The sequence below is a fragment of the Chiloscyllium plagiosum genome, unplaced genomic scaffold (assembly GCF_037043375.1).
Source record: "Chiloscyllium plagiosum isolate Xiang-an unplaced genomic scaffold, Cpla_swu_hap1 HiC_scaffold_27, whole genome shotgun sequence".
NCBI classification, from domain to species: Eukaryota; Metazoa; Chordata; class Chondrichthyes; order Orectolobiformes; family Hemiscylliidae; genus Chiloscyllium; species Chiloscyllium plagiosum.
Genome location: NW_028270165.1, coordinates 82,888,049 through 82,906,574, shown reverse-complemented (window position 1 = coordinate 82,906,574; position 18,526 = coordinate 82,888,049). Strand labels below are relative to the sequence as shown.

Here is an 18,526-nt window from a genome sequence, read left to right as displayed (position 1 = left end):
AATGGACAGGGGTTGGGGGGACAGGGAGAGAATGGACAGCGGGCAGCGACACCACAAATCCCACCTTTCCCAGGACCACTGCAGTCACTTCTCAATATACATGTGGTCATGGCAGCAGAATCATATAATCCCTGCAGGCTATTTGGCCCATTTAATTCACACCAAACTTCCAAACAGCTTCCCACCAGAACAACTCACCTACCATATAGCTCTGCAGCTCCCCCTGGCTTATTACCCTAAACTGCAGATTGTTGGACTGTGGGTAGAAACCGCAGCACCCAGAGGTAAACCATGCACAAAGTCCACACAGACAGTCCACAGAGGCTGGAATCAAACCCAGGTCCCTGGCAATGAGAGGCAGCAGCACTAGCCACAGAGTCACTGTGCTGCCCATAGCTTTGGGGTTCTGCTTTGTCTTTGTAGTTTCTGACTGGCTGTCGTCTCCTGACATTGTTGGACCACACCCACTGCAGCCTCCCTTTCCCACTTCTCCAGCCCTGAGCACATTGGTTCCTGAATTCTGCTGCCAACTGCAGAGAACAGAGATCTCTGTCACTATTGTCCCTTACCACCACCACCTTCTCCTCCCCCCCCCAAACTTTGTTCTTCCTCCCACCACCCAGCCAGTTAGCTCCTCCCCCCTGCAGCCCTCTCTCAGATCCTCTTTACCTGCGTGATTCACACTCATACCCACCTGATCCTGTCCACTGACCCAATGAGAAGGCTCTGTCTGGAGATGAATGACCATTACCCGGAATAAAAAGCTGGTTAAGTTTTCCCCTGATGTGTATGCAGCCTGGCTTCCAGCTCCAACTCTGAGCTGAAGGTCTTCCAGCATGTGTTTGCTCTCATCCAGAGCCTCCCACCTTCTGCAAAGCAAAAGATAAGTTCCACCCAGTACGCTCCAATGCATGTTGTATAACTGCTCAATTGTTTTTAGTGGCCAAGCAGAGGCTGATAGCCAAGTTCGGAACCCATGAGGATGGTCTCAACAGGGACCTTGGGTCACTCCACTACATTATACACTCACATGCTCTCTTACATACACATGGTCTCTCAGACACACACATACAAACACACCCCACACACGCCTTCTCAGAGGCTTATACTCCATCACACAAACGTTACCAAGCATGCACACTTGCAAACACATACACATGGGTCTATGTGGTGAATTTGCATTTGCAGATACATTCGATGTGCGCTTTGAGCAGAAATCGGCAGGTAGTCAATCCATGTATTATTTTATAAATTCCTACTTTGATAATAGAACCATTCTGATTCAAGATTTGGATACAGACACACTCAAACTTCACACCTTTCATACATTGTGAGAGCTGAGATGTCACCTATTTTTATAAAACCTTAAGTCATCTCGAGACTGACTTAAAAAAATATTCTGGGATTTCTACATTAATGAAGCAAAACCTGCAACCCATTCTAAAAGATGAAAAACTTAACAGCAATCCAGGTTTTTTTCAATATATCATTTCTGTTGCATGACACTGTGATCTTTTGCTTTAAATTCTGTGTCTTATGATCCTGCTCCACAGCTACCTGATGAAGGAGCAGTGCTCTGAAAGCTAATGCATCCAAATAAACCTGTTGGACTATAACTTGGTGCTTTTTAACTTTACCCACCCCAGTTCAACACCGGCCCCTCCACATCGTTTCTAGTGAACTCGGCCCACACCCTTTACTGCTGCCAGTAAACTTTACAATGCTGATGAAATGGTGAGGTACCTGCACTCCTGAAAAATTTACAATTTCTAACGATAGTAGCTACTCATTCACTACTCCATCTGATACACGACATTGGAAACTTAGTGCAGGAGGCTGAAAGAAATGAGCAGCTTTAAAACAAAAACCATTTGGAGCTCAAAGCTTTCAATGAGAGCCTGAACCCGACGTTAAGTTCAGGTAAACTTTACTGTGACCAACTTTGTTACAGCTTCAGATTCCCCCCAGCAAAAAGGCATAGAAAAAGTAGTTCTTTTTAAAAAACAGCTCAAGGTCAAAGCGCACACACTCTCCACACCCAACACCACCACCAACCCGTTGCTCCTTCAATCCTCCTGCAATGGCGCGTGAACTCGCTGGTGGCTCCGCAGGTTGAAGAAGCGTGTGAAACCCTTCCCACACTGAGAGCAGGTGAAGGGCTTCTCGCCCGTGTGGACCCGCTGGTGGTTCAGCAGGTTGGAGGAATTGCTAAAAGCCTTCCCGCACACGGTGCAGGGGAACGGCCTCTCCCCCGTGTGGACCCGCTGATGGGTCAGCAGGTGGGAGGAACTGTTGAAGGCCTTCCCGCACTCTGGACAGCTGAAGGGTCTCTCCCCTGTGTGGACACGCCGGTGGGTCAGTAGGTTGGAGGAATTGCTGAAGGCTTTCCCGCACTCTCAGCAGCTGAAAGGCCTTTCACCCGTGTGGACCCGTTGGTGGTTCAGCCTGTAGGAGGAACTGCTGAAGGCCTTCCCACACTCGGGGCAGCTGAAGGGCCTTTCCCCGGTGTGGACCCGCCGGTGGGCCAGCAAGGCAGAGGAATAGCTGAAGGCCTTCCCACACTCGGGACAGGAGAACGGCCTCTCCCCCGTGTGGACCCGCTGGTGCTTCAGCAGGTCAGAGGATTTGCTGAAGGCCTTCCCGCAGTTGGGACAGCTGAAGGGCCTTTCCCCTGTGTGGACCCGCCGGTGGGTCAGCAGGGCAGAGGAATCACCGAAGGCCTGTCCGCAGTCAGGGCAGGAGAATGGCCTCTCCCCTGTGTGGACCTGCTGGTGCTTCAGGAGGTCGGAGGAATTGCTGAAGGCCTTCCTACACTCGGAGCAGCTGAAGGGCCTCTCCCCCGCCTGGACCCGCTTGTGGGTCAGCAGGGTGGTGGAACTGCTGAATGCCTTGCCGCACTCAGGGCAGCTGAATGGCCTCTCCCCTCTGTGGATCTGGTGGTGCTTTAGCAGGTCAGAGGATTTGCTGAAGGCCTTCCTACAGACTGGGCAGGAGAATGGCCTTTCCCCGGTGTGGCTGCGCTGAGAAGTCTCTGGGGCAGAGACCCACAGTTACCACACTTCCATGGTTTCTCCACAGGGCGGGATTCCTCCAGTTTCTCCATGGCTGAAGCTTCAGCTGTACGCAAACACTTGTACAGCCCCTCCCCACTGTGAATTCCTGTTTTCACGCCGTATAGCTGTTACACGCTCCACGCTCAGTGCGCTGCAACAGTAGGGTCTCTCATCTAGTCCCATTGATGCTGAAAAAGTACTCAAACAAGAACCAAAAAGTTTGTTTCCTTCTCACAGAATCATAGTTGAAAATTGTTGCGGTCCTGATGAATTGGGTGACTGTCAGACATTGATGTCAAAGTGAGGACTGCAGTCGCTGGAGAGTCAGAGACAAAAAGCGCAGCACTGGAAAAGCACAGCAGGTCAGGCAGCATCCGAGGTGCAGGAGAGTCAATGTTTCCGGCATAACGCTTATACCTGTTCATTTTGAAACTTCTGTCTTCAGATCTTCAAATACGCTGCAAAAAGAAAATGTAAGATTCATCACTGTCAGTGCAGGGTAGAAATTCAGAACAAGCAATTCTACTTTCTGCAGAATATTCTTTTCTTATTTCACAAAATTGAAAACACCATCCCACTCTCTCCCCCTCTGTTCTCACTCTGCTCTAATCAATTCTTACGGGGCAACCAACAAGGTGACTTTGTCACTGTATAAGTTCAAAATTAATATGAAAGAAGTCTTCGATAAGCTGTTGGCACTTAGAAGTTGACAAGGCACTGGGACTTGATGAAATATATCCAAGGATCTTGAAGAAAGGGACGACAGAAATTGTGGGAGCATTCGACATAATTCAACAGTCTTCCATGGAATTGGAGGAAGTGACTGGAAAACTGCAAACACTTTAGCCTTGTTTAAGAAAGATTGTAAAGATATACTCAGCAATTAGAGGGCAGCCAGTTTAAATTTGGTGGAAAAGCAGAAATAGTTATTCTGGTCAAAATTTGTAGTCACATGGAGAAAGGTGGATTAAGAAGAGCCAGCGTGGGATTGCTGAAGGGGACATTGCATTTAATTAACTTGATGGTGTTTTTTGCAGAAGTTACAGGCTTGACGAGGATAACACCTCAGCTCTCCTCTTTGTTATCCATCCTGGCTGTCCTAGGGAGTCTGGTACACCTACAGCCTTGACGTAATGCTGAATTTGAGGGGATTAAAGCACGAAAGTGTGACTTAAAATTACTTGGCTTCACGGGTTTTGCTATCATATCTCTCCCATAAACGCTGACAGAACAGGCTGTGTGCAGGAGTCTGCTGGGCACCATCTTCATTAATCAAAAGAGAAAGAGCTATTGATTCAGCACCTCAGTAAATCTTGAGGCAGTCTTAGCTCCTATGCACATGTTGGGATACATGTAAGGAGATGTTTATATTTTGCTTCTGTACTTAGAATTCAGAAATTGAAGCCAGTGTACATTTTAAAAATATTTAAGATTAGAAGTACAGAGGAGATCAATATTATACAACAATCCAACAACCCCGTCCCAAGACAACAGGCGCCTGACCCTCACAAAGCTGGCGGCCGGTTGCCCGGGCAACCCGAGAGCTTCTTCGCCGGTGAAGTAAACACTGAGCCTGTGGGGCTTCTATTGGAGGCCTGAGGCCTCCCCCTAGGAGTTTATAAACTCCCCAGTCTCCCTCCTCCCGCGGTTCCCAATCCTACCCTGTCTCACTGTCTCCTCTCCCCGGGGGCAGGAGCCAGGTCTTGGCGCTCGGGCCTGGCGACCTCCCCGGGATGTTCCTGAAACCTGGTCCTGTTCTGAAGGAGAATCCCCGGACCCAAAACACCTCCTCACATTCCTCCCGACACGAGCTGCCGGACCTGCTCAGCTTTTTCCAGCGGCTCCTGTTCTTGTTCCTTCAGCCGCCGGCGCCATTCCTCTCCCACACTCAGTAACACTGTCTTTGTCCCATTGCACATGCGCCAACTCAGGGGGCGGGTCCCTCCTGGTGACGTCATCACCGCCGAAGTGGCGCGGTCGGAGGAGTCCTCCAAGAATTCGGTGACAATGGGGGCGGGGCGATCGCTTTCCCCGCCCCCAGCCACTTGCAAGGTGAGTTTCTTTTAATTTTGAACGTATTTTCTTTCAATTTTCAGAAATGTTATTCCAGACCTCTGGAAGGCTGAAGCATTGAGAAACTTTCAGACATAAACAAACGGATATGAATAAATTTCATAAAAATAGGTAAGGTAAATTGCGAAATAAACCCAGCACAAAATATCAAAAAGAATAGCAAGAGCTTGTATTGGAATGCTGAAGGGAACAGAATCGCTGAAGTAAATGTTGGTCCCTTGGAAGGTGAAACCGCTGAGTTAATGGGGGAACACTGAAATAGCAAAGCTGCTAAATCAAAACTTTCCTCAGCTTTCACATTGGAGGACAGCAATACTATCCCTATTGGAACAGGCAAGTCAGAGGCTGTAGAAAGGGTAGAACTTAAACAATCAACGTCGATAGGTACACTATCGGGATTGAGGGCGGACAGGTCCCCTGGGCCTAATGGCCCACATTCTAATGTACTAAAGGCAGTGGATACGTTAGTTACAATATTCCAAAATTCCTTGGACACAAGAAAGATTTATTGAGTTTATTTAAGACTGAGATAGGTAGATTCTTGATTGTCAAGGTGATCAAAGGTTACGAAGAGAAAGCGCCAGAAAGGAGTTGACTTCAGCCATGATTGGGTGACGGAGCAGACTTGCTGGGCTGAATGGCCTCTGATATCTTATGAATCCACTGGAGTGGAAAAATACTAATGTAACACCTGTATTCAAAAAGGGAGAGAAGCAATACGTGAGAAATTGCAAACCAGTTAGTTCAACAGCTGTTAATGGGAAGTTGTTAGAATCAATTATCAAGGAAGCAATATCAGGATGTTTGGAAAGTCAAAACTCTTTAGATAGCTCCTTTCAAACTACTACCGTTAAGAAGGTCAAGAGCAGCAGTTACATGGGAGACCATTACCTGCAAGTTCTGTTCAAAGACACTCACTATTGGAGCAGTACACTCATCTCAACAGACAGAGATTACAAAGATAAAGATGGGAGAAACCATTGGAGAGATTTGAAGACTAAAATGAGAATTTTAAAATTTGGTTGTTGCTTGAATGGGCACCAGCACAGGTCAGTGGACACATGAGCCACAGAGGAATGAGAATTGTTGCCATGATACAAGAGCAAAGTCTTAGATGATTTCAAGTTTACAGAAGGGCAAATGCGTAAAATTATTGATTGCAGCAGTGAAGTAGTCAAGCCTGGAGGTAAGGAAGGGACCAAAGATGATTCCGGCAGCAGCAGCTACTTTGGGAATGGGACAGGCTCGAATGAGATGACAGAGGCGGATACAGGAGGCTTTGTGCTGGCACAGGTCAGAACCTCCTCTCAGAATCCAATGCAGCAAGTTATGAACAGCCTGGCTGAATCTGAGAGTTATAAGGGAGAGAATGGAGGCTGAGGAATGAAGATGGATGCAAAAACTGGAAACCAGTGGCTTCATTCTTCCCAGTGTTTAATTGGAGTGGATCCATCAATATGAAGAATTTCAGCAACCAGATTGGACCATGAAACTGGTGAGTTTTGAGAAGGTTTGTAGCTCAGGGTGAGGTTCTGGATGTAGGTTTGCTCGCTGAGCTGAAAGGTTCATTTTCCATCACTATACTAGGTAACATCTGCAGTGAGCCTCCAGATGAAGCACCAGTGGTGTAGCCCACTTTCTATTTAGATGTTTGGGTTGGTGATGTCATTTCCTGTGGTGGCATCATTTCGTATGGCAATGTCATTTCCTGTTCTTTTTCGGGGGGGGGGGGTGTAAATGGGATCCAAGTCAATGTATTTGTTGATAGAATTCTGGTTGGAATGCTATGCTTCTAGGAATTCTCATGCGTGTCTCTGTTTGGCTTGTCCTGGGGTGGATGTGTTGTGCCAGTCGAAGTGGTGTCCTTCCTCATGCATCTGTAAGGATACTAGGGATAGTGGGTGATGTCTTTTTGTGGCTAGTTGATGTTCATATATCCTAGTGGCTAGTTTTCTGCCTGTTTGTCCAATGTAGGGAACACCACATCCATCCTCGGATAAGGGTCTGTTTCTGTGTTGTCTGACTTTAACTCTTCTTTTACTGGTCATCACAACCATTTTCTTGCCTTCCCCAATACCCATCCAATTCATTGTTGTTTAAAATATCAGATGAACTCAGCCTTGAATGTATTCAGTGACCCCATACCTGCAGGAAGACATCCCCACTTCTGAACTCAGTTCCTCTTGCTAATATACCACTTGCCTTGCGCATTGCTTGCTGCACCTGTCTGACAACTGGCATTGATTGGTGTGGAAGAACATGTTGCTGGAAAAGCACAGCAGGTCAGGCAGCATCCAAGAAGCAGGAGAATCAGCCCAAAACGTCGATTCTCCTGCTCCTCTGATGCTGCCTGAACAGCTGTGCTTTTCCAGCAACAGTCTCAACTCTGATCTCCAGCATCTGCAGACCTCAATTTCTCCTGGTGTGAAAAAACGCTGAGACCTCTTTGTCCATCCACACAACATTCCTGATGAAGGGCTTGTGCCTGAAACATCAACTCTCCTGCTCCTCGGATGCTGTCTGACCTGCTGTGCTTCCAGTGCCACATTTTTTGACTCTGATCTCCAGCTTCTGCCATCCCAATATATGATCATTTAAACAATGTTTTGTGCTGTTTTCTTTTTCCACAACACCGGCTATAATTTCACACTGAGGTAATACATTTGCCATGTGTTTGCCAATTGAGACACAGACTTGGACCAACTTTTCCAGTCTGTCCCCTCCCTGGATTCCCTCCCTTTGCTTTTAGTTGCTTCAAGTCACAAATTGAACCCCAGCATGAAAAAAAAGAGAGTAGAAGAGGGGGAGAGAAGAGAGATCGCTGTGCTCACAGATGTTGGACAGAGGAAGTTCCAGTCTGTGGTGAATCTCAATCTTCATTCATCGAGAGAAGCAGCAGCAGCTTGAGAAGCTAATGGTCCACCTTCAGACAATAGAGAGGCTGTCTTTAACAAGAACACTAGACTCCTACCGGTCCTCCAGTACTCCTCATTGGTCCATCAAAACAACATAGCACCGTTTTTGCGGACAGCTACAAGCATGCGCGGTGTTTTTGCTGACACTGAGGAGCATGCGTAGTAGACTCTGTGGAGATGGAGTTACTGACAGTTTCTAACTATCCAAAGGCCAATGGGAGAAAAAAAAGATAGAGCCACACTGCTGTTGGTCTGGAGTCAGTCATGCGTAAGCCAGACCAGGGAAACAATGCAGCTGGGACGGCTGAGTGAATCCTTTCCCCTAACAACAGTTTCCTTCCCTAAAAAGGACATGAGTCAGTCAGATGGGGGTTTTCTTTGCCCCGAAAAATGGTTTCATCGTTAAATACTGAACTCCAGGTTTCTGACCGAATTCCAATTCCGTCATCTCCCGCGGCAGGATTCGCCGGAACTGGGTTGTTAGTCCAGTTGATAATGGCACTAGGCTGTCATTCCTTCAACCCCCTGTGATGGCAAATGAACTCGCTGGTGCCTCCGCAGGAGGGAGGAGCAGGTGAAGGCCTTCCCGCACTCGAGGCAACTGAAGGGCCTCTCCCCTGTGTGGACCCGCCGGTGGGTCTGGAGATTGGAGGAATCGCTAAAGCCCTTCCCGCAGTCGGGGCACCCGAAAGGCCACTCCCCCGTGTGGACCAGCTGATGTCTCAGCAGGGCAGAGGAATCACTGAAAGCTTTCCAGCACTCGGGGCAGCTGAACGGCCTCTCCCCGGTGTGGAGCAGCTGGTGCTTCCGCAAGGTGCCCACTTGACTGAATCCCTTCCCACACTCGGGACAGCTGAAGGGCCTTTCCCGCGTGTGGACACGCCGGTGGGTCAGAAGGTGGGAGGAATTGCTGAAGACCTTCCCGCATTCGGGGCAGGGGAATGGCCTCTCTCCTGTGTGGACCCGCTGGTGGGTCAGCAGGATGGAGGGCCGGGTAAAGCCCTTCCCACACTCGGGACACCTGAAGGGCCTCTCCCCTGTGTGGCGCCGCTGGTGCCTCAGCATGGAGGCGGCCTGGGTAAAGCCCTTCCAGCACTCAGGGCAGGAGAATGGCCTCTCCCCCGTGCGGACCAGCTGGTGCCTCAGCAGGGTGGAGGCCTGGGTAAAACTCTTCCTGCACTCGGTGCAGGAGAATGGCCTTTCCCTGGTGTGACTGCGCTGATGAATCTCCAGGGCAGACGGGACACGGAAGCCTTTTCCACAGTCGCCACACTTCCACGGTTTCTCCACAGGGTGAGATTCCTCAGGATTCTCCATGGCCAAAGCTTCAGCTGCACACAAACACGTGTATAGCCTTTCCCCACCGTGAATTCCTCGTTCCAGGCCGTATCACTCTTCCAGGCTCCACATTCAGTGCGGTTCAACAGTGGGTCTCTCATCCAGTCCCACTGATGCTGAAAATGTACTGAAACAGGAACCAAAAAGCTTTGCTCCTTCTCACAGAATCTAAGTTGAAAATTGCTGAGGTCCTAATGGATTGAGTGACTGTCAGATATTGATGTCAAAGCGAGGATTGCAGATGCCGTACAGTGAGTCGAGAAGTGTGCTGGAAAAGCACATCAGGTCAGGCAGCACCTGAGGAGCAGGAGAGTTGATGTTTTGGGCATAAGCCCTTCATCTGTTGATTTGAAACTTCGATCTTCAAATACTCTGTAAAAAGAGATTACAAATATCATCACTGTCAGTCCAGAATAGAAACTCAGAACAAGCAATTCTACTTTCTGCAGAATTTTCCACAAAATTGAAAGCACCATCCCACTCTCTCTCTCTGTTCTCACTCCCTTTTAACTAATTCTCCTGAAGGTACTGATTCAGGATCTTACTGGGGCAGAAAAGCAAAAATATCAAGACTGACATCTCTCTGAAGTTTGGATAACTCCACCTGAAAGTTAATATCTTCCACGACATTGGGATGCTGCTGCTGAGAGCGAACAGGTCTAATTTTGGGAAGCAAACAAAAATGTTAATTCAGGGTGAACCTGCCATGCAGCTTCTTGAGGAACAACCAGATCCAAAATGGTTAACGCCCCCAGGAAGAGGGGAACAAAATGAGACATCAAGGCGTTAACACTGACACCAGAGAGAAACTGAACATACAGATGTGGCAAACATTAGTGGAAAGCCAGAGTCATAGAGATATACAGCACAGAAAATGATCCTTCAGCCAAAGTCTTCCAGATATCCTAAATTAATCTAGTTGCATTTGCCAGCACTTGGCCCATATGCTTCTTAACCCTTTCTATTCATACACCAATCCAAATGTCTTTTACATACTGTAATTGTACCAACCTCCATCACTTCCTCTTCTGATGCTTTTAAATGTCCACCCCACCCACCCTCACCCTAAACCTTGTTACTACCTCGTCCTGGACTCCCCTATCCCAGGTAAAAGACCTTGTCTATTTACCCGATCCACACCACTGATGATTTTATACAAGTCTATAAGGTCACCCCTCAGACACTGCCGCGCTAGGGAAAACAACCTATAGTTCCATCTTCACTCACACGGGTAATTAAGATTCATAGCGGAGTTTGTTCACTCCAGTTGCTAAAGTGAACAAATGTCCCTCCCTTCTCTCTCTCGCCCCCAGGATGAAGAGTTGCCCAGACGGAAAGAGTTTCACTCTGAAACTGACAGGGCCACTTCCGCGTTGTGACATCAATAATGATTCACAAGGGCGGACCGAGGCCAACACCCAGCCCCCGCACTGCGCCGGCTCCGGACTCCGGCGTGCGATTGACCCGCATTACGCCTGCTCCAGATGGCCGGCGTCCCACTGACCTGCATTACACGTGCTCCGGAGGGCCTGGATCCGGCTGGCCCTCGCTGCGCCCGCTCCGGACGGAAAGCGTCCGGCTGACCCTTACTGCGCCTGCTCGGATTGGACGGCGTCCGGCTGACCCTCACTGCTCCTGCTCCGGACGGACGGCGTCCGGCTGACCCTCACTGCTCCTGCTCCGGACGGACGGCGTCCGGCTGGCCCTCACTGCGCCTGCTGCGGATGGCCGGCGTCCAGCTGACCCTCACTGCGCCTGCTGCGGTCGGTGTCAGACTGACCCGCATTACGTCCGCTCCGGACGGCCGGCGCTGCCCTGCACAGTTGGGAAAATCCCTTCCCTTCAACAAATCCCCATAGTGTGGAAGCAGGCAATTCGGCCCAACGAGTCCACACCGACCCTCCAAAGGGTAACCCACCCACACCCATTCCTCTACATTCACCCCCTGACTAATCCACCCGAGCCTGCACAACCCTGGCACTATGGATAATTTAGCATTGTCCAGGTAAAGGTGGATTGGCAAAGTTAAAAATCACACAACGCCAGGTTATCATCCAACAGGTTTATTTGAAAGGAGTAGCATTTCGAGCGCTACTCCTTCAGGTGGTTGTGGAGAATAAGATCATAACGCATAGAATTTATGAAAAAACATGACAGTGCCCTGCCACTGAAATGATCTATTGAACAAACCTGGATTGTGTAATCTTTCATCTTTTAGAATGTGTTGCAGGTATCACAAATATGTAAATCCCGTAAATCCCACAATTTCCTGCAAGGCACCTTCGAGATAACTATGGTTTTATAACAAAAGATGACATCTTTCAGTCTGGGGGGATGGGGGGTTGGGGGGGGGATGGGGGGTTGGGGGGGGATGGGGGGTTGGGAGGGGATGGGGGGTTGGGGGGGAGGAGAGTGGGGTTTGGGGGGGAGGAGAGTGGGGGGTTGGGGAGGGAGGGGGGAATGGCAGAACTAGAGGGCATATGTTTAGGGTGAGAGGGGAAAGATATAAAAGAGACCTAAGGGGCAACCTTTTCACAAAGAGGGTGGTACATGTACGGAATGAGCTGCAAGAGGAAGAGGTGGAGGCTAGTACAATTGCAACATTTGAAAGGGATCTGGATGGAATATATGAATAGCAAGGGTTTGGAGGGATATGGGGTGGGTGTGAGAAGGTAGGACTAGATGGGTTGGGATATCTAGTCGGCATGGACAAGTTGGATCGCAGGATCTATTTCTGTGCTGTACATCTCTACGACTATTTCAGCTCAGACAATGCATGAAAGGTGTGAGATCAGAGTCTGTCTGTATCCTAACCTTGAGTCAGGCTGGTTCTATTTTCAAAAGTTGAATTTACATAATACTACATGTATTGACTGCCTGGAGATTGTTCATTTTAGGAGCAAAATAGAATGTATCGGCAAATATAATGCTGCAAATATAAATTCACTGCAATGGACTTGTGTGTATACACACACACGCATGAGAGAAATAAAAAGTCTATTTCTGTGCTGCATATCACACAGACATTGAGATAACATGCTTTATTTCTGTGGTTGTAAATGTTGTTGTAAATTATAGCTGGGGACTAATAGTTAGATGTAAGGGACAGAATTCCTCAAAATAGGGCACTATAAGAATCCTGGGAGAACCCTATTCTAGTTTACTTACTAGTGAACAAACATTAAGCACGAGGATCTATTTATTTTTAATTTTGATTCGTTTTTCTTGTTTGATTCCCTGCTATGACAACACTGTATCTGAATGGTTGACAGGCTGAGAGATGGTGGGTTGGGTCTCAATTGACCCAATGTTTTATTGTTCCAAATGGTGTAAAAATGGGTGTCAAAGCTTCAGCAGAAATCCAGCAGAGCTGACAGGCCAACATCTTACTCTAAGCGAACAGGGAGATCAACAGAGGAGAGAGAAATCAGGACCTGAAATCTGAGCTGACACCAGACTACCCTGTGATCAATGCTTTGATTAGCAGTGCCAACCCTCTACCTTGACCTCGCTTCCCATTTGACTACCCCCTCAATATTCAGGATCCAATCCTTGTCATCCTGAAGCTGGGTTAGCCATGGGAAATGCAGGGTTATAGTTCCATAGTAATAAAAGCAGGAGTAGGCCATTTGTCCTGTCAGGCCTACTCTGCCATTCATTAAGATCATCGCAGCTCCTCCTCCCTGCATTGTCAAAGCTACCCTTAATTCACCAACCATGCAAAAACCCATCCAACTGTGTCTTCAATATACTGAAGTGGCCTTTACTGCTTCATTGGGCAGAGAATTCCATAGATTCTCTCCTAATGGGTGTTTGAAAGCTACTCCCCCGAATCTTGAGGTCTAGTCTCACCCAACAGCAGAAATGACTGGATAGGGAAGGGCTGCATCCCCAAAGTGCAATGAATTCCCTCCTCCCCCCAAAATCCCGGACGGACTCACTCACTCAGTTGTTTGCTCATAAATGAAAGATTTCACTGTTACAACTTCTGCTCCCAGTCAGGGCAAAACATCTTTGACAGCTGCTCTGAAAGTCCAATCTTCACAACCACACTTATGAATCATTCTCCTCTCACCTCAAATATGCACCGTCTAGTTTTGGACTGCACCATCCCGGGGAAAAGATCTTGGGTATTCACCCTATCCATGCCCGTTACAACGTCAATGCCCTCAGTCTCTGATGCTCCAGGGAAAATATCCCTGGCCTATTCTCCCTCTCCCAGTAGTTTAAACCCTCCACGTCTGGCAACAACCTTGTAAATCTTTTCCAACCTCTTTCAAAGTTTCACAACATCTTTTCTATATCAAGGAGACTAGAATTGAATGCAGTGTTCCAAAAGTGGCCCAACCAATTTCGTGGACAGCAGCCACATGACCTCCCAACTCCCATACTCAATGCTCTGACCAAGAAAGGAAAGCATACTGAATTCCTTCTTTACTATCGTAGCTACCTGAGACTCCACTTTCAAGGAATTATGAACCTGCACTCCAAGGTCTTTGTTCAGCAACACTCCCCTTAACTGTGTCAGTTCTGCCTGGATTGCTTGACCAAAATACAACTCCTCACATTTGTCTAAATTAAACTCCATCTCCCACTCCTCGGCCCAATGACCCATCTGCTCAATTCCCATTTATAGCAAACTCTCTTATTCCCTAGAAGCTGAAAATCTTAATCCCACCTAATTCCTGCTGCATCTCATCCTGAAGGGTCTGGTTCATGCTGATACACAGGCCCACACTCTAATTGAAACATACAGAATACTGAATGGCATGGACAGACTGGATGTTGGGAAGATGTTTCCATTGGTAGGAGAGACAAGAACCTGAAGGCACAGCCTTTGAGTAAAGGGAAGGCCTTTTGGAACTGTGATAAGGAGAAACTCCTTCAACCAGAAAGTGGTGAATCTTTGGAATTCATTGCCACAGAAGGCTGTAAAGGACAGGTCATTGAGAATATTTAAGACGGAGGTAGACAGGTTCTTGAGTATCAAGGGGATCAAGGGTTACGGGGAGAAAGCAGGAGAATGGGCCTGAGAAACTTATCAGCTGCGATTGTGTGCTATCAGCAGACCTGATGGGCTGAATGGCCTAATCTCAGCTCCAATGTGTTATGGTCTCTTGCTGTCCTGGACACAGAGGGTGAGAATTGGGAGCAGGACTAGGACATTTGGTCTTTCGTGCCTGGACCAGTATTGCACAGATCATAACTGGATATGAATATACCTACATTTTGGTGGACAGGCTGGGACATTTTTCATTGGAGCATAGGAGGTTGAGAGGTGACCTTACTGAGGTTGATTAAATCATGACAGATCTAGCTAACGTGAATGGCAGATGTCCTTTCCCTTGGGTGGGGGTTTCAAGATTAGGGAGCAAATTTTGAAGGAGAGAGGAGAAAGATTTGAAAAACATGAGGGACATTATTTTTCATTTTACACAGAGTGGTTCGCGTGTGGAATGAATGTCCAGAGGAAGTGGTGCAGTTATAGCATTTAAAGGACATTTGGATAAGTATCTGAATAGGAAAGATTCAGAGGATATGGACCAAATACTGGTAGGTGGGACTAGTTTAGTTAGAGAACATAGTCAGCATGGACTAGTTGGACTGAAGGGGCTGTTTCTGTGCTGTCTGACACTGTAACTGTTCTATGCTGGTCTTGAAACCATTTTCTTAATATCCCCCATAAACATCCATTTCATTGTTGTTCAAAATATCAGATGAACTCAGCAGTGAATACGTTCAATGACCCCCCTAACAGAAGGAAGACATCCCCACTTCTGAACTCAATTCCTCTTGCTAATATACCACTTGCCTTGCTGATAGCTTGCTGCACCTGTCCGACAACTGGCAGTGACTGGTGCAGAAGGACACTGAGGTCCCATTGTACATCTACACATCATTGTTGATGAAGGGCTTGTGCCCAAAACATCAACTCTCATGCTGCCTGATTAGCTGTACTTTTAGGAGAAAGTGAGGACCGCAGATGCTGGAGATCAGAGCAGAAAATATGTTGGTGGAAAAGTGCAGCAAGTCAGGCAGCATCCAAGGAGCATGAGAATCGACGTTTCGGACATGAGCCCTTCTTCAGGAATGAGGAAAGTGTGGCAAGCAGGCTAAGATAAAAGGTGGGGAGGAGGGACTTGGGGGAAGGGCGTTGGAAATGCGATAGGTAGAAGGAGGTTAAGGTGAGGGTGATAGGCTGGAGTGGGGGTGGGGGCGGAGAGGTCAGGAAGAAGATTGCAGGTTAGGAAGGTGATGCTGGGTTTGAGGATTGGGACTGAGACAAGGTGGGGGGAGGGGAAATGAGGAAACTGGAGAAATCGGAGGTCATCCCTTGTGGTTGGAGGGTTCCTAGGCGGAAGATGAGGCGCTCTTCCTCCAGCTGTCATGTTGCCATGGTCTGGCGATGGAGGAGTCCAAGGACCTGCATGTCCTTGGTGGAGTGGGAGGGGGAGTTGAAGTGTTGAGCCACGGGGTGGTTGGGTTGGTTGGTCCGGGTGTCCTAGAGGTGTTCTCTGAAACGTTCTGCAAGTCGGCGGCCTGTCTCCCCAATGTAGAGGAGGCCACATCGGGTGCAGCGGATGCAGTAAATGATGTGTGTGGAGGTGCTGGTGAATTTGTGGTGGATATGGAAGGATCCCTTGGGGCCTTGGAGGGAACTAAGGGGGGGGAAGGTGTGGGCTGAAAATGTGTTGCTGGAAAAGCACAGCAGGTCAGGCAGCATCCAAGGAGCAGGAGAATCGTCGTTTCGGGCATGAGCTCTTCTTCAGGTATCTGAAGGTGTGGGCGCAAGTTTTGCATTTCTTGCGGTTGCAGGGGAAGGTGCCGGGAGTGGAGGTTGGGTTGGTGGGGGCTGTGGACCTGACGAGGGAGTCACGGAGGGAGTGGTCTTTTCGGAACGCTGATAGGGGAGGGGAGGGAAACATATTCCTGGTGATGGGGTCCGTTTGGAGGTGGCAGAAATGACGACGGATGATACGATGTATATGGAGGTTGGTGGGGTGGTAGGTGAGGACCAGTGGGGTTCTGGCCTGGTGGCGATTGGAGGGACGGGGCTCAAGGGCAGAGGTGCGGGAAGTGGAGGAGATGCGGTGGAGAGCATTGTCGATCATGTCTGGGGGGAAATTGCTGTCTTTGAAGAAGGAGGCCATCTGGGTTGTACGGTATTGGAACTGGTCCTCCTGGGAGCAGATGCAGTGGAAATGAAGAAATTGGGAATATGGATGCAACTCTGATCCTCAGCATCTGCAATCCTCACTTTCTCCACATCCCAATGTATCACATTTAAAAACGCACCACCTTTCTGTTTTTCTTGCCACGGCAAAGGCTATAGCTTCACATTGAGGTACTGCATTTGCCTTGTGTTTGCCAACTGAGACACAGACCTGGTCCAACATTTCCTTTCAGCTGCTGCAAATCAACACTATATGAACAGGGATATCGGCTGGGTGCTGGCAAGCGGGACTAGATTAGGTTGCAATATCTGGCCGACATGAACGAGTCGAACCGAAGGGTCTGTTTCCGTACTGTCCATCTCTATGACTATAATTGAACACCAAAATGAAAACTAAATGGAAAAGGGGGTGAGAAAAGAAAGTGCTGTACTCACAGATGTTGGACAGAAGAAGCAAGTTACAGTCTGGGCTGAAGCTCAATCTTCACAGCAGCTACAGAAGCTTATGGTCCTCCTTCTGCATTCAGACAATAGGGGTGTTCTAACTGGCAGGAGGACCAATCTCCATCCGGTCCTCCAGGCTTTACCATTGGTCCATCAAAAGGAAGTCGCGTGCCGTTCTTCGGACTTCGAGGAGCATGCGTACTACTTTGCTGACACCGGTGAGCATGCGCCTTCCTCGCTGACACCTCGGAGCATGCGCAGTGTGCGCTTTGGTGACAACTGTTCCTGACAGATGTAAAGGATCTAAAGGCCAAAAGGAGAAAAAACGGCTGGAGCCACAATTTTATTTTTCCCTGTAGCTCGACGTTGTATTCTTTTTGCATTTTGTCTGGCTGCTCAACTTTTGTAAGCCTTTTCACCAGGGCAGATGAAGTTGTAAACTGGAGGGCATCGGTTTAAGATGAGGGGAGAAAGATTTAAAATGGTCCGAAGAGGCAACTTTTTCGCAGAGGGTGGTGTGTGTAATGAATGAACTGCCAGACGAAGTGGTGGAGGATGGTGCATTTACAATGTTTAATAGGAATCTGGATGGGTATATTAATACTGAGCTGAAAATGTGTTGCTGGAAAAGCGCAGCAGGTCAGGCAGCATCCAGGGAACAGGAGAATCGACGTTTCTCCTGTTCCCTGGATGCTGCCTGACCTGCTGCGCTTTTCCAGCAACACATTTTCAGCTCTGATCTCCAGCATCTGCAGACCTCACTTTCTCCCCTGGGTATATTAATAGGAAGGGTTTAGAGGGATATGGTTAGGTTCAGATATGATTAGATTGGATTAGATTCCCTACAATGTGGAAACAGGCCCTTCAGCCCAACCAGTCCACACTAACCCTCCGAAGAGTAACCCACCCAGACCCATTTCCCTCTGACTAATGCACCTAACACTATGAGCAATTAAACATGGACAATTCACCTGACCTGCACATTTTTGTACTGTGGGAGGAAACCGGAGCACTCTGAGGAAACACACGCAGACACGGACAACATGCAAATTCCACACTGACAGTAACCCGAGGCTGGAATCGAACCTGGAACTTTGCTGCTGTGAAGCAGCAGTGCTAACTACTGAGCCACCGTGCCGTCATTCAAGTAAATTTCTCCCCAGGGGGGAGGAGGGACAGTCAAGAGTCAACCATACTGCTGTAGGTCTGAAGTCACATGTAGGCCAGACTGGGTAAAGAATGCAGCTAGGACAACTGAGTGAATCCTTTCCCACAATGGCAATTTCTTTCCCTAAAAAGGTTATGAGTGAATCAGATATCTCCCCCCCCCCCCCCCGCCCCACAACCAATTCTGAACTCAAGATTTCTGACCGAATTCCAATTCCGCCATCTGTCGTGGCGGGATTTGAACCAATGATTCCCCAGAACTGGGTTGATCGTCCAGTTGATAATGGCATTTAGCCATCACTCCTTCAATTCCCCCGAGATGGCACATGAACTCACTGGTGCCCCTGCAGGTGGGAGGAACT

At 48.3% G+C, this 18,526-nt stretch overlaps 1 long non-coding RNA gene and 1 pseudogene across 2 annotated transcripts; both read right to left on the bottom strand.

Moving 5' to 3' along the window:
- Positions 1-1,885: 1,885 nt before the first annotated feature.
- LOC148144731 (uncharacterized) lies at positions 1,886-4,316 on the bottom strand (annotated as a pseudogene).
- Positions 4,317-5,625: 1,309 nt separating this feature from the next.
- LOC148144730 (uncharacterized) lies at positions 5,626-17,210 on the bottom strand. Of its 2 annotated transcripts, none has more exons than XR_015751644.1 (2): positions 16,989-17,210; positions 5,626-5,817 (listed from the first exon to the last, which is right to left on the bottom strand). It is a non-coding gene; the product is annotated as an uncharacterized LOC148144730 (long non-coding RNA). The 2 variants fall into 2 exon arrangements; XR_015751645.1 differs by lacking the exon at positions 16,989-17,210 and adding an exon at positions 10,884-10,979.
- Between the last annotated feature and the right edge of the window lie 1,316 nt (positions 17,211-18,526).